Source organism: Cavia porcellus, unplaced genomic scaffold (assembly GCF_034190915.1).
Source record: "Cavia porcellus strain 051 isolate PalLab524CR breed Dunkin Hartley unplaced genomic scaffold, mCavPor4.1 scaffold_7, whole genome shotgun sequence".
Classification (NCBI taxonomy): Eukaryota; Metazoa; Chordata; class Mammalia; order Rodentia; family Caviidae; genus Cavia; species Cavia porcellus.
In genome coordinates, this window is record NW_026947490.1 from 40564294 (window position 1) to 40576671 (window position 12378).

The following is a 12378-nucleotide window of genomic DNA, read 5'->3' on the forward strand; positions in this document are numbered from 1 at the left end:
CGTAATCAGCAAATAAATTGCCACAAGGATTAAAAAACAAATTGAGGGGTTTGATGAACATCACCTCTCCAGACCTGTCCGTCTTGTCCGAATTCCTGTGATTAATTAGTTTGTTTAGATACTCAATTAGCCTACTGAAGTAGAGAGAGACTCACACATGCACAGAGACGATCATGGGCCAAGATCAGGACCGAACTAAGAAATGCCCCAGTGTTTTTCTGACTTAGAAAAAATGTTCCATGGCCTTTTCTTCCTGCATTCACTTGCCCTCAGATCTACAGTCTTTTATTCTCCAAGAAGTTGTTAGTTGGCTGATGTTCATGACTGGCCAATCATTACCTGCCTTTGCCCATTTATCATCTATCAACCAGGCTCGCTAAAGACTTGGAGCTTCCTGTCATTCTGCAGAGATGCAAACTTAGAACTTCAGCACCTACTGTCTCTGCCTCCCATCTGGGTTGCAGGAACCACCAGCGTGAGGCACTGGGTGAAACTGAAGGAAACAGATGCACAGGGTAAGACAGGTGTCCAAGGCCCACGCCACCCTTGGCTTCTCCGTAAAGGAAGCATTGACTTTTTGAGGCTCTGTTTGTATTGCTGTGATACCATCAGAAATTCAAATTCCTTTTATAGTCATAAAGGATGCTGAGAGCTTGTGTAATGTGGGTTATTATTCAGTTTTCTAGAGTATACACTAATAAGAAGTGGCAGAGAGAGTAAGTGATATGTTAAAATATAATATTGCTAAATGGATTAGATTTTGTGTTTGTGTTCATTTAGAAAATAATAGGTACAACCTTAATAAAAGCATTTATATATTTTTACACCGAAGATACAAAACCCCAAAGCAAACTCATTAACTAGTAATTTTACCCTTATTAAAATACATTTATTTGTATGCTTACATGATTTGATCGCTTTAAAAAAAAAAGAATATTACTTTTCTTGCAAATATTTCTGTAGGTTGCTTCCCCTGGTTCTGTTCATTGGAAAAGTTCTCTAGTTTTCTGGAGGTTATAATTAGAGATAATTTGGCCTCCCTCATAATATTTTGATTCTGGGAATGATTCGTTTGGAAAGAGTCTTAAACCTCATAGCATCCTGACAGGATTCTGAAAAAGGTACAAATAGCATGTGTAGAACATTATGTAAAATAACACAAGCTCCAGAGGCTAGAGTAGGAGTAAGAGAGGAACAAGTTTAAGAACAAAAGCTAGAGAGACTACAAAGTCAGGAATCAGAGGAAGCCAGAGGAGAAATGGATCAAAGAAAAAAGGACGCTGGAGGGCAAGTCAGGGAAGAGATCTTGAACCCCCCAAATCACCCCTCTCCTTTGCCTTTCGGGTGCCTTCTTGTTTTTGCCATCCACAGGGCAAGCAGGATAGGTTTGAGGGGCGACGCTAATAATGTGAGATGGAATTCTAATCATCACCGCCGGAATTGCAGACAAAGGGCTAATTATCAGGATTCATAAATAGACACTTAAAATGTTGAACATGAAACTTGTTCATTACACACGGATTCTGCTTTTGGCAAGGGCCAGAACAGAGTCACCGAGAGGCCCGAGATTGGCAGGGCTAGGGGCTGCCACTGGGCTGGCAGGCACCTCGGGGCTGGAGCCAAGGCTGACGTGGGGTAGTTTTTCCCAGTCCTCACAACAGGATGGGGCTCAAAGGCAACCATCCAGCAGGCCTGGCCCCTCTCTCGCAGACTTCGCTTCCCTGTGAGCGAGCAGGATGCAGGCGAGGTGACTGCACGGATCCTGCAGGGCTCCAAACGGGTCTTTGCCAGGATCCTGAATGCAGCCCATGTATGGAAATTGCCGACAAAAGAAATTAAGAACAGGGGTGCTGTGATGAGACTAATGCATTGATCAAGTCAGACCCTCTCTGTTTCACTGCCAGCATGCCCCGTATAAAAGCGTCATTAAAGAGCCTCCGCCGTCTCTCCTACTAATGGTCTGCGATTTGAGCATGCCCCAATGATTGACAAGTGATGCCACAGCTGCCTGTGTTGTCTTAAAAAAGCCACATCAGATCAGCAGAAGCTTAAAGCAAAGCATAAATTATAGATACACGTCTGTTTCTTTGATGATGTGAGACTCATAGGTGCATCTCTCTTCCATCACACAAAGAATTGCACTCTCAGAAGCCTTTTCACTATGTCACATCATATTTGAGAAAACAACAGGAAAAACATAAACCTCTTCCCCCAGTTTCCTTCTGTCCTTTCTTTCTGTTAGTCTCAAAACAAAATATTTTAAATCAACAGACTGCCTCTAAGGCAGCCTGGAAGTTTTCCACTTTAGAGAAATTAATTAAACATAAAATAAGTGTTTAAATACAAAGTTCAATGCAGCAAGGATTATTGCATCGAGGCTGCATCTATCTGTCAACCTCACTAACTGTTCCGCTGCCTGTTGGAGGCAGGGTTACTGAATTGGAATATTCTCAGCATCTTGGTCGTTCAAAAACAAAGACGTTTGGAAAGGATTAACAGAGGCATTCCTTGCTTTGTAAATTTTATTGTCAACTGATGATACAGTATCCCAATTACAGAGTTTCCCCTGGAAATATTTAGGGACCACTCTGTGAAAGGGAAAGAGAAAAAATTAAAATGTGACTATAGGAAGAAGGAGAGGGTAAAATCAAAATAAAACCACATTCCTCCCTGGAGGTGCCCATTCTCGTGGCCATTGTACTAGCTTCTAATCATGGATTACACCCTCATTTGAGCTTCCAAACAATATCTTTCTTATCAGTTGCTTCAAACCAAAGCCTCCTAAGTTCCTTTAGAAGCTCACCTTACTTCTGGAAATAGCTTCCTTCTGGACCTAGCCCCACCATCCCTGAGGAACTGGCCCATTCTTCCAAAAAGCTCCTTAGCCACTTTCCTATGTGAAGACACTATTTGCAAAGTTATTTACCCAGAGTTTCTTTTAGATGCAAACAGAAATTTTGTTCCTGCCAGAGCCAGATTGAATTCTGTAGAATTAGCTCATAGGCTGTACTTGGAAAATACTCATCGTGTATCACTTTTCTTAGAGATAAGACATTTCGTTTTCCCCCCAGGTGGCAGGATCTCTAAGTTGACATAATTCTGCACAAATCACTCTGCTATTGTAACTTAGAGTGTCCCAATCCCCTTTGGACCCTGGCCTCTGTAACTGGGCCATCACTCACTTAGTTTCACCTTATCTTTAAATAAATGTAACCAGAAGGGACTTGTTCAGCTCGCCACCTCTTGAGTGATGTGAATTATTTATATGGTCTTCATACGCATTCATTAAGCTACATGCAGCCAAGTGGAGAAGAGCTGTTTGTCTCTTGTTCCACCAGATGGGGAAGACTGCAAGTTTGGGTGAATAGCAACAATGCCCAGCAGATTTCCCCTGGTTTGGTCTTGAGGGCAGAAGATCATCTGGGGTTAGTGTCTTTGGCAGGAGCCTGGGCAGTAGCCCCCAGGGAGCTTCCAAGGCTCCTACTCCACTAGCAAAGGATGGAAGCCCTAGGCCCCAGCCTGCTCCTCCTGTCCCACAGCAGTGAGTCCTACAGTGTGAGTTCTGCAAGGGAGGCCCCACTGGGATGCCAGAAAGACTCACAGCTAATAAAAGACAGTGCAGAAAGAGGCTGTGGCTCCATGGGAGTTCCCTATAAAGACAGCCAGTCTGGAAGAATTCCTAAGACAGAGGCATGTTCTGGTTAATTGGGCATTCTGGCTAATAAAGATTTACCACATGATGCTGCACAAAGAAAGAGACTGGGGCTTAAAAATGTTGAGCTCCAGGCGCCCTGTGCTTCATCTGTCAAGTGAACATGACACTGTCCACTGTAAACAATTGGAATGAGCCAGATGTGGAGTAATCTACCCAAAAGTGTTTTCTGAGTTGTAGGATGCTTCGTCATTATCAGCCATATATTCGTATCACTGAGTGGGAGATTTGAAACAATAAAATTCAGGGACTATCTTCTTTTTTCCCCAACCCATGCCTAAGCTCGCTCATTTTCCCATGGGAATTCAGAAAGCATTTTCGCCACCCTAAGCCTCTATCCTGCTGTGTGCATAGTAATTAAAGCCATGCAAACTTTCTGGGTATTTGAGATTTGTTTGGGATTCTAGTCTAACAAGAATTTCTCTCTGATTCTCATGGGACTCGAGAATATGCAACCTGGAGGGGAAAATATTGAGAATCACATAGTCCAGAAGGTTCACTATGTCTAGGGTACAGCTGGAGGAAACCCAGGCCTTTGGGGTCCCTGGTAGGTTATAAAAGACTCTTTCTGAAAGAGATAGCAAGGCTTAAACAATTCTAAAAACCCCAGGGCAATCTGAACATTTGGAAGAAAACTAAGAGTAGAAAAAAGAACTTTCAAATGATCCAGACAGACCTCCAGCCCATCGCCTTGGGATTCCCCTTGCATCATGATATCTCCAAATGCCAAGTGGACCAGGGAGAACAGGGCAGTCTCGGCAGGTTAGGCCTGGTAAAATTGCTGGAGAATGACACGTTTGTTTCCCAGGGATAGAATAAACTGGATTCTCCCACGTCTTATCTCTGTTGTATGATGCTTCTGAGTGGATGGATGTTTGGAATATAAATGCTTCTAGAGTTATGATTGGTTATATCCAGATAAATCCATCATAAATTGAACCATAGTCAAAAATATATTTAAAACATCTTACTACCAAACACCATAGCTTAGTAACAGGGTACACTGCAGAGTATCAATTATTTCCCTCCAGGATTGTATGATTGACCATGAACTACGGCTTGCTGCTGCCGCCCAGCATTATAAACTTAGCATACTACCCAAGAAAAGATTAAAGTTCAAAACTCAAAGTATAGTTTCTATTAATGTATATCTTTTCTGCATTATATAAAGCCAAGATTTCCACAACTAAAACAATTGTAAATGAGGACAGCCTTGCATCTTATTTAAGGCAGGAGACATTTATTCCCCCCCCCCAAAAAAGAGTTCCTGACAGCATCAGATTCTCCCCACCCTGTTAAAATGTTCTGACCTCAGCTTCTGCTATTTCAAGGCATTTGCTCAAATGCAATAGAAAATTTTTAAGATAGTCCAGGCAATCCACTGATATGAGCAAATACTGTAGTGTCTACTGAAATTTGCATTTTGGTCACTACTCTCTATACCAGATATCTCAAGTTCAACTTTCTGTGAGAGCCAAGTGCATGAATAAATGAGTGGAGGACCCAGGCATGATTTGTCAAGGAATTCACCATCCCTTGATAGGACTGCAACCCTCTGAGTCCTGACCTTTCTGTTAGTTTTAAAAGAGCTTGAGATCCAACTTTTTATATGATGCCACCTAAATTTCAAACATGTTCTATTTTAAATAACTTAGCAACACAAGGTCAAATGAAACATACCAGGAGGTCACATTTCATCATAAACCATAAGTTTGTCAATTTCTTTCAGTTTTATATTTTGAATAACACACTTTTCATAGCTTATGTTCTATTCTGACTTCCATATAAGGTAACCAGCTGGTCCCAGTTTCTCAGTTTTAACACAGAGTTTTAGTCCAACACTCTGAGAACTCTACATTGCCCATCCGACCAAGGCACCTGGACACTGTACAGAGTGAAAGAATTTGACAAGTTTTGTCAGTTGTTTCTGAGAGTTGATGAAGTTTGGAAACTTTCATGGAATCAGAGAGTAATTGGACTTACTCCTCTTCTTGACACCACCTTAAGATCTCAGTATTCTTCTTCGCTTCTCAGAGGTTTAGTTTCCTCCTCAACAAAATGAAAATATGAATGGCATCTCCTTCCCAGGGTTACTGAGATTATGTAAGCCCCTAAAAAAATGTCAAGCCCCATGCAGAAGGTTAGAATTGATGAGATGAGAAAGTTTCAACAGGTTTAGTGCAAATGCTGCACCTTACCATATTGTACTATACCTCCAGGCAGAGCCAAGAGAAAGCCTACCATATATTCAAAAGGAAAAGAAAGTCCAATGCTTCTGCTTGCCTGGGTATTGTTCCTGACAAGTACCAAGTCTGCCAAAGTATGGCCTCGTGTTCACCAAAAGTTGTTGTTCATAATGTTTTGTGATCTATTTTTCAGTCGCCTATGAATTACCATGGGAAAAGGGAAAACGTCATGCAGATCTACTAGATTTCTAAGGAGTTATTGAATCCATATTACAGGGCTTTCAAATTCTATATTGAATAAATATCAAATTCCCCAGGAGACAGAAATGGTTCCAAAGAGATTTTCCCCAGGTCTCAAGATCTGTAAATTGAGATGATTCTACACAGTGTTGCCCGATTATGGAAATTACCAACAAAAGAAATTAAGAGCAGGAACCCCGTGATTAGACTAATGCATTGATCAAGTCGTTCTTCTCTGTTTCACTGCCAGCACAGCACATAAATAACATGTGGGCAATTACCTTGAGTAAATTATATGTGTTTTATAACCTTCCATGAACACTTTTTCCTTTAAAAAAACACAACAAAACAAAACAAAGCAAAACAAAAATATTCCTCAAGGGAGTTGAATATCAGAGAAAAGAGTAAAACACATTTTCAAAATTTTCTGTACATTGGAGAACAGAGTTGGACAAGGTGGGTTCCTCTCATTAACAGTGTTTCAGCTGGAGTCTGGTTTTCTGCACAGCTTTCAGGTGAATCTTGAACTCATTGCCCATCTTGAACACAATTGTCCCTTAGCTTTGCATCCACTTTCTTTTTCTGTCATCTCTGTCTTTATGTTGCTTTCTTTCAATTTTTACCCTCTATGTCTCTGCCTCATGATACCTCATTCTACTGAGGATTGGGAAGATTTGACAAGAGAATAAAGTCCTGTTAAATCCAATAATGCAGTAGCAGTCTCCAGCCAACAGTCAATGTACTCATGGGGATGGTGATTGTGGTCATACTTGAATCTTCTAGGCCCCACTCTTGCCTCAAATCCTGCCCTTGCAAGAAAGAGCCTTCCAAGGACTGGTCCACTTGGTGAACCCAGGCCAAGAACTCACTAACAGAGCAAACTCGTCCTTCAGCTAGCCAAAACTGCTCACCACTGTATACATCATGCGACAGAAGGTTCTCAAGGAGGCCACTTTGCTGGGCACTCTGCTTTGGCATGCATGAGTGGCCATCTTTCTTCAGACTGTTTGTCCAAGCTAGCCTGCTTTTACTTCCTCCATTACAATCTCATGCACACATCTACCTCTCTGTCCTCAATTCTTCTCCATTAGCCATAGTGCTAGGTTGAACACCTGCTCTCACACACAATGCCACATGACACCAACTTGTAGGTTTAAAGGTCCAGATCCACAACAGAGACTTTCAGCCTACTTTGTGGAATCTGGGGTGGTTCGTTGGAAGTCATAATGAATGACATGAGGTTTGAAGGCTGAATAAGAGTATCCCAGTCTGTCATCCAAAATGAAAATGAACAATAAAAGAAATGGATGAAGAAAGAAGTCCATCAAATGTGCCCTTCGTTAGACTTTTCTAAACCACAGGACCATCCTCCACACTGTCCTTCCCTCTTCGTCAGGCAAAGGCCCAAAGTGGACTTTCTGTCTCTTTCACTGTGACAGCCTAGTGCTCTGGGCCAGGCTGACAGACCTCTTACCCAAGACTGGACACAGCAGGGCCTTCCAGAAGAAAACAAGACAAATTATTGCCAATGCAAACTAAGGTTTCTTCCTCTTCACAGAAGTTTTTTCACCATTTGCCTCACAATTAAACATCCAAACCACTTGACCAGTTTTGAGAAAATGTAAGTACTACTCAGCTTTCAAAGGCCACTGCCTCAATGGGATCTGTGGCCTGGTCACTTACCCCAGAAACCTTGCTTGGAAGCTCCCTAAGGGTGTGGATTTCAAAAAGAAGTAGGCCTAGAAGGAAGCAGTTTACATAATGACAGCCATTCCCTGTGCACGGAATTGTTGCAAGTCAGTTGTCCTCCCCTCCCTGAGTTTTTATTTCCTCACTCACAGAAAGTGTGACATACAGAATTATTCATAATAGCTAAGACAGGTAACAACCAAAGTGTCCACCAACAGATGTGGATATGCATACACACACACACACACACACACACACACACACACACCACGATAGAATATCATTATATGCAGCCATAAGAAGAAGGTAGCCCACCATTTGCAACAATTTAGTTGCAACAATTTAGAAGGCATTAAGCTAAATGAAAAAAGCCAGACAGAGAAAAATAAAGACTGCACATTCTCATTTATATGAAGAAACTAAAAACATGGGACTCATAGAAACGGAGAGTTGGATGATGATTGCCAGGATCTTGGGGAGGGTGGCAAGGGATCTGGATGTGGGTCAAAAGTAACAAAATTGTAGTTATAAAATGAATATTTGCTAAAAGAGTAGATCTTGAGTGTTTTCACCACCCATGCACACACTCAACAACAACTGAGATGATGGGCGTGTTAACTAATTTGTGGTGGTGATTATTTCGTAGACCAGCCATACATCAAATCATCATGTTGTACATCACAAGTACATAAAATTTCTTGTCATTTACACCTGTAAGGTGAGAAAATGAGAATTAATTTAATATAACAAATATTGTGTAAGGGTAGGAAACTGCTCAAAGAGGAAACGTAACTGGGATAAGGGAAAGGAAGAAAGAAGAGAAAAGGAAACAGACATAAAACTGTATACACACGCACACATATACATATACATATACATATACATATACATATACATATAATAGCTAAAATTACTATACTACTAATTGTATTACCTCTTGGAAAAGAAAAATTAATACTCATCTGATTAGATTAATTTTACATGTCTATATCTGGCAATCTAAGCAACCATTTTGAAGTTCACTACATGGACTATTACAACCATTGTTAAATTCCTATCATCTTGTTTTGGAAACCTATAGTGTTATTGTTTAGGGTTTGTTGTTGTTTGTTTGTCTCATTTGCTTTTTGTTTCTCTTTTCTGTGTCTTTTTTCTCTTGCATAAATAAAAGAAAGAAAATTAAATTAATGGTGACCGTAGAATAAAACTTATTCAATTAATTTTTTAATTAAATCAATTTAAAAACTACATGAAATAATTTTAATTGCAATAATAAAAACGATAGCTGATGAACGAAGGAGTTAGACCTCCCTGTCAGTGAAGCACGTGACCCGTTCCCCGGTGCCGAGTGGGAGATGGCTGGAGCACATATGTGGGCCTCCTTACCTCTCCTTGAACCCTTATGCAACCTGCTCACTTTCTGGTAGGATTTGAAGGGAGAAGAAAACCAACAGGCAGGCAACTCACAGGGCTTCCTCAGATCTCTGTCAGCATGTAGCCCAGGAGTGTCAGTTTTTCTTTTCTTCTTTCCACAACACAGTGTACAAATATCCATTTGATTGCGCTTAATCCTCTTAGAGCATCTGTTGAGGTCTAGCCATTCAAGTTTTCCACCTTGACCTGGACTTCGTGTTTCTGGTGGGTTATGGGAGGGTGAACTCTCTTCCCTGATTTCACAGCTGAACGGAGCTCATCAGCACCCTTGCCTGGCTAGTGCCACTCTCCTGTCCTTACTGGAACCTGGCGTGTTTTTCTGGGGGAGGCTGTGAAGCTAAGTTTTCCCATTTCTCTCCATATATTCTGCCTGACTGCACCAAAATATAAAAATCTTGATTTAAGTATTTTTGTATTCAAAGACCATACACAAGTGTTCATTTGAAGGTTCAGTGGCATTTTGAAATGAGAACATCATATATAAAGATGTCAGAGATGGAGCCTCCCACAGTGAGGTTGAAAGAGAGAAAGGAACAAAATGAATAGGAGACTTCCTTGGATCCAAGAAATTTTAACATCTCATTATTTAGATTACTCTACATATAATTTTCCAATATTTGGTATTATAGACTTCTGAAGGTACTGGTTAAAATTACCTCATGCCTGACATCAATTTACTTGTATTCATTATCTAGCTAAAATAAAACCTTAAAAATAGCTGATTAGAGTAAGTAAGCAATTTTCTGATAAATGCAAATTCTCTACCATTACCAAAGGAGCATTCGCAGTAGACAGAAATAGAAGGGCCAGGGGGTAATGGTCCTTCAGTGTTTCAGCATCCTGGCATGGAGCAATGTGGATTCGGGAATGCTCATAATGCCTGCAGGATTTGATTGTGTTTGGAAGGCACCCAGCTTTCCCCAGCAGTCGGCTGCCTCCATGACAGGCCAAATGCTCTGGACTCCACTCACCCTAATGACAGAGATTTCGGTGTGATCATCACATATACTCATTGCCTTCATTGTTGCTCCCAGCCCTTTGTGAGCCAGTGAACCATAGGATCAATACCTCCCTGTCATCTCACAATGAGCACAAACAGATGCATCTCTGTGTCCTTTCTGGCCTTTATGTGGGTGGACCCCAGCCACCTTCTCTGAACCCAAGACACTCAGCCTGGCTAGACTTCAGAGGCAACATACTGGCTTGCACCTCTAACTCACAGTTACAAATCCACACTGGGAACCTGTCTGCAGAACAGGTTCAGGAACATTGGCAGGCATGCTCACGTGGGGATTATGGATGAAGCAGGGGGAGTCCTTTGCCTCACCCGGACATAGTGGCTTAGCACAGACTTCTCTCCATTTGGAGATCAGTTAGTGGAGGTACACATGCTGTGTCAGTTGGGAAATTTGGTGAGGTCTTTCCCTGCGGGCAAATAATTTCAGCTACCAGAGTATACTGTCTCAATTTCAGAATAATTATTTTGGGCAAAGTAATTTTTTTCTGAAAAGTACTTTCTGCCATGTCGATATGTCACCTGACTGTCAGTTCTGTCCATTCCCAAGAGGACCTTACTATGACTCCTTTGTCTGGCTTGTACCACTACCATAAACAGAAGTGTGTTTCATTCTAGTTCTGACCAAGCATGTGGCACTCAAGGCTATGATCCAAGGCTGCTCCTTAGACAAAATGTACGAGTACAACCAATCTGAGGTGAGAATATTGAACTTTGATGTTGGCCAAGAGTTATTTCCCTAAGCTCCCATCAAATTCTTCACCACACTGGTCACCCCAGTTCTCCGTTCAGATCCTTGAATCCCCCATAGTCCAATAGCTAAAAGGTCCAGCCATATAAAGTTGCTCCCTTTCTACCTGTGCAATAACTGCCACTAAATATTTAGAATTTTACCTCCCAAACTTTCATGGAAAGAAACAAAAGTGTCACTTCCGTCCCTTCCTCTATTCCCAGAAATCATAGCTCCACTGTCCACTTTGTGAGGAATCATCTTAGGAATGGCCTGAATAACCAATTGGAAAATTGCTCACACTAGACAGGCAGGCATAAACCTAACCCTACGGTACACAGAACACTTACCTTACAGGATGATCAGCCAAGAATGGTCTGGCCACTGTCATCACCAGGTCTCATATTCAGGGTGACCAAGTGGGCATCAGGAGGGCCACTGCCAATCTTCAGCATACAGGGCTGAGGGTAAGTGCCACTGCTGTGTATGGTGTCAGTCCTGCTGGGGTAACTTTGATCTCCATGGCTACCTGTCATGGACAAGAAGACAGCTGCCATGCTGACACTGCAGAACTCTGAGGTCTGTTCTTGCCCTCTTCCCAGGTCTTATGATCTTTACTGGATAATAATGTCATCAGTTATTTTCCCAAAGTGTTTTTCTATAGCAAAAATTATATGCTGAGAATTTCAAAATAGCTTTTAAGCAATTGGCCCTGCTGATTGTGAAATCTTCTTTCACTTAGAAGTTACTGTTTCTCTTTCTATGAGCATGTATTTTGCACTAATACCTTTGCTAGGCCAGTCAGGATGAGATACTCCACATTTCTGAACTGAGAGGCAAAGCCAGGACTCAAAGAAGTATGCGTGTGACATTGAGGGAACAATACATTCTTTATTCTCTCCTTTTGAATCTTGCTCCCTCCCCATTTTGGGGTGTTGACAGGTCTCATCCCTGCATAGAAGAGTTTGCAGGCAACCCCAAGATATGTCTATCACAAGTATTGCCATCATCCTGAGCATACTTGCCTTTCAGCTCTTCGTCTCCAAAACCCAAATGTCCTTTATTCTATCACTTACCTCCTGCAGACAGTCATGGCCCAAGCTACATGGGCCTGTCCTTCCTGGCTTGCTCCACATCTGCATCTTAAATACTCCCAGTACCCTATAACTGTGATCATCTTTTTCGCTAGTTTTTCCTCAGTGGAGTCAAGAATTGTATTCTTAGCCTCATCAGGTCTCTAGAGCACTCAACTTCTCCTTTCTCCCTCTCTGTTCTTTTCTCTTTCTTCTCCATCCAGGGTACAGCACAGCATACCCTCCTGTTTTTCCTTCCAGTGCTCCTGACCATCAGAATCTGTACATAGAAGCTGCCC

At 41.7% G+C, this 12378-nt stretch overlaps 1 long non-coding RNA gene across 2 annotated transcripts in view; it reads right to left on the reverse strand.

Annotated features, from left to right (window-relative positions):
- The window catches only part of LOC106026956 (uncharacterized), a 98234-nt gene that overhangs the window by 30392 nt on the left and 55464 nt on the right, over positions 1–12378 (reverse strand). For both annotated transcript variants that reach the window (XR_010048777.1, XR_010048776.1), the window contains exon 4: positions 11357–11535. This is a non-coding gene — a long non-coding RNA (uncharacterized LOC106026956). The remainder of the gene's footprint in view (positions 1–11356; positions 11536–12378) is intronic.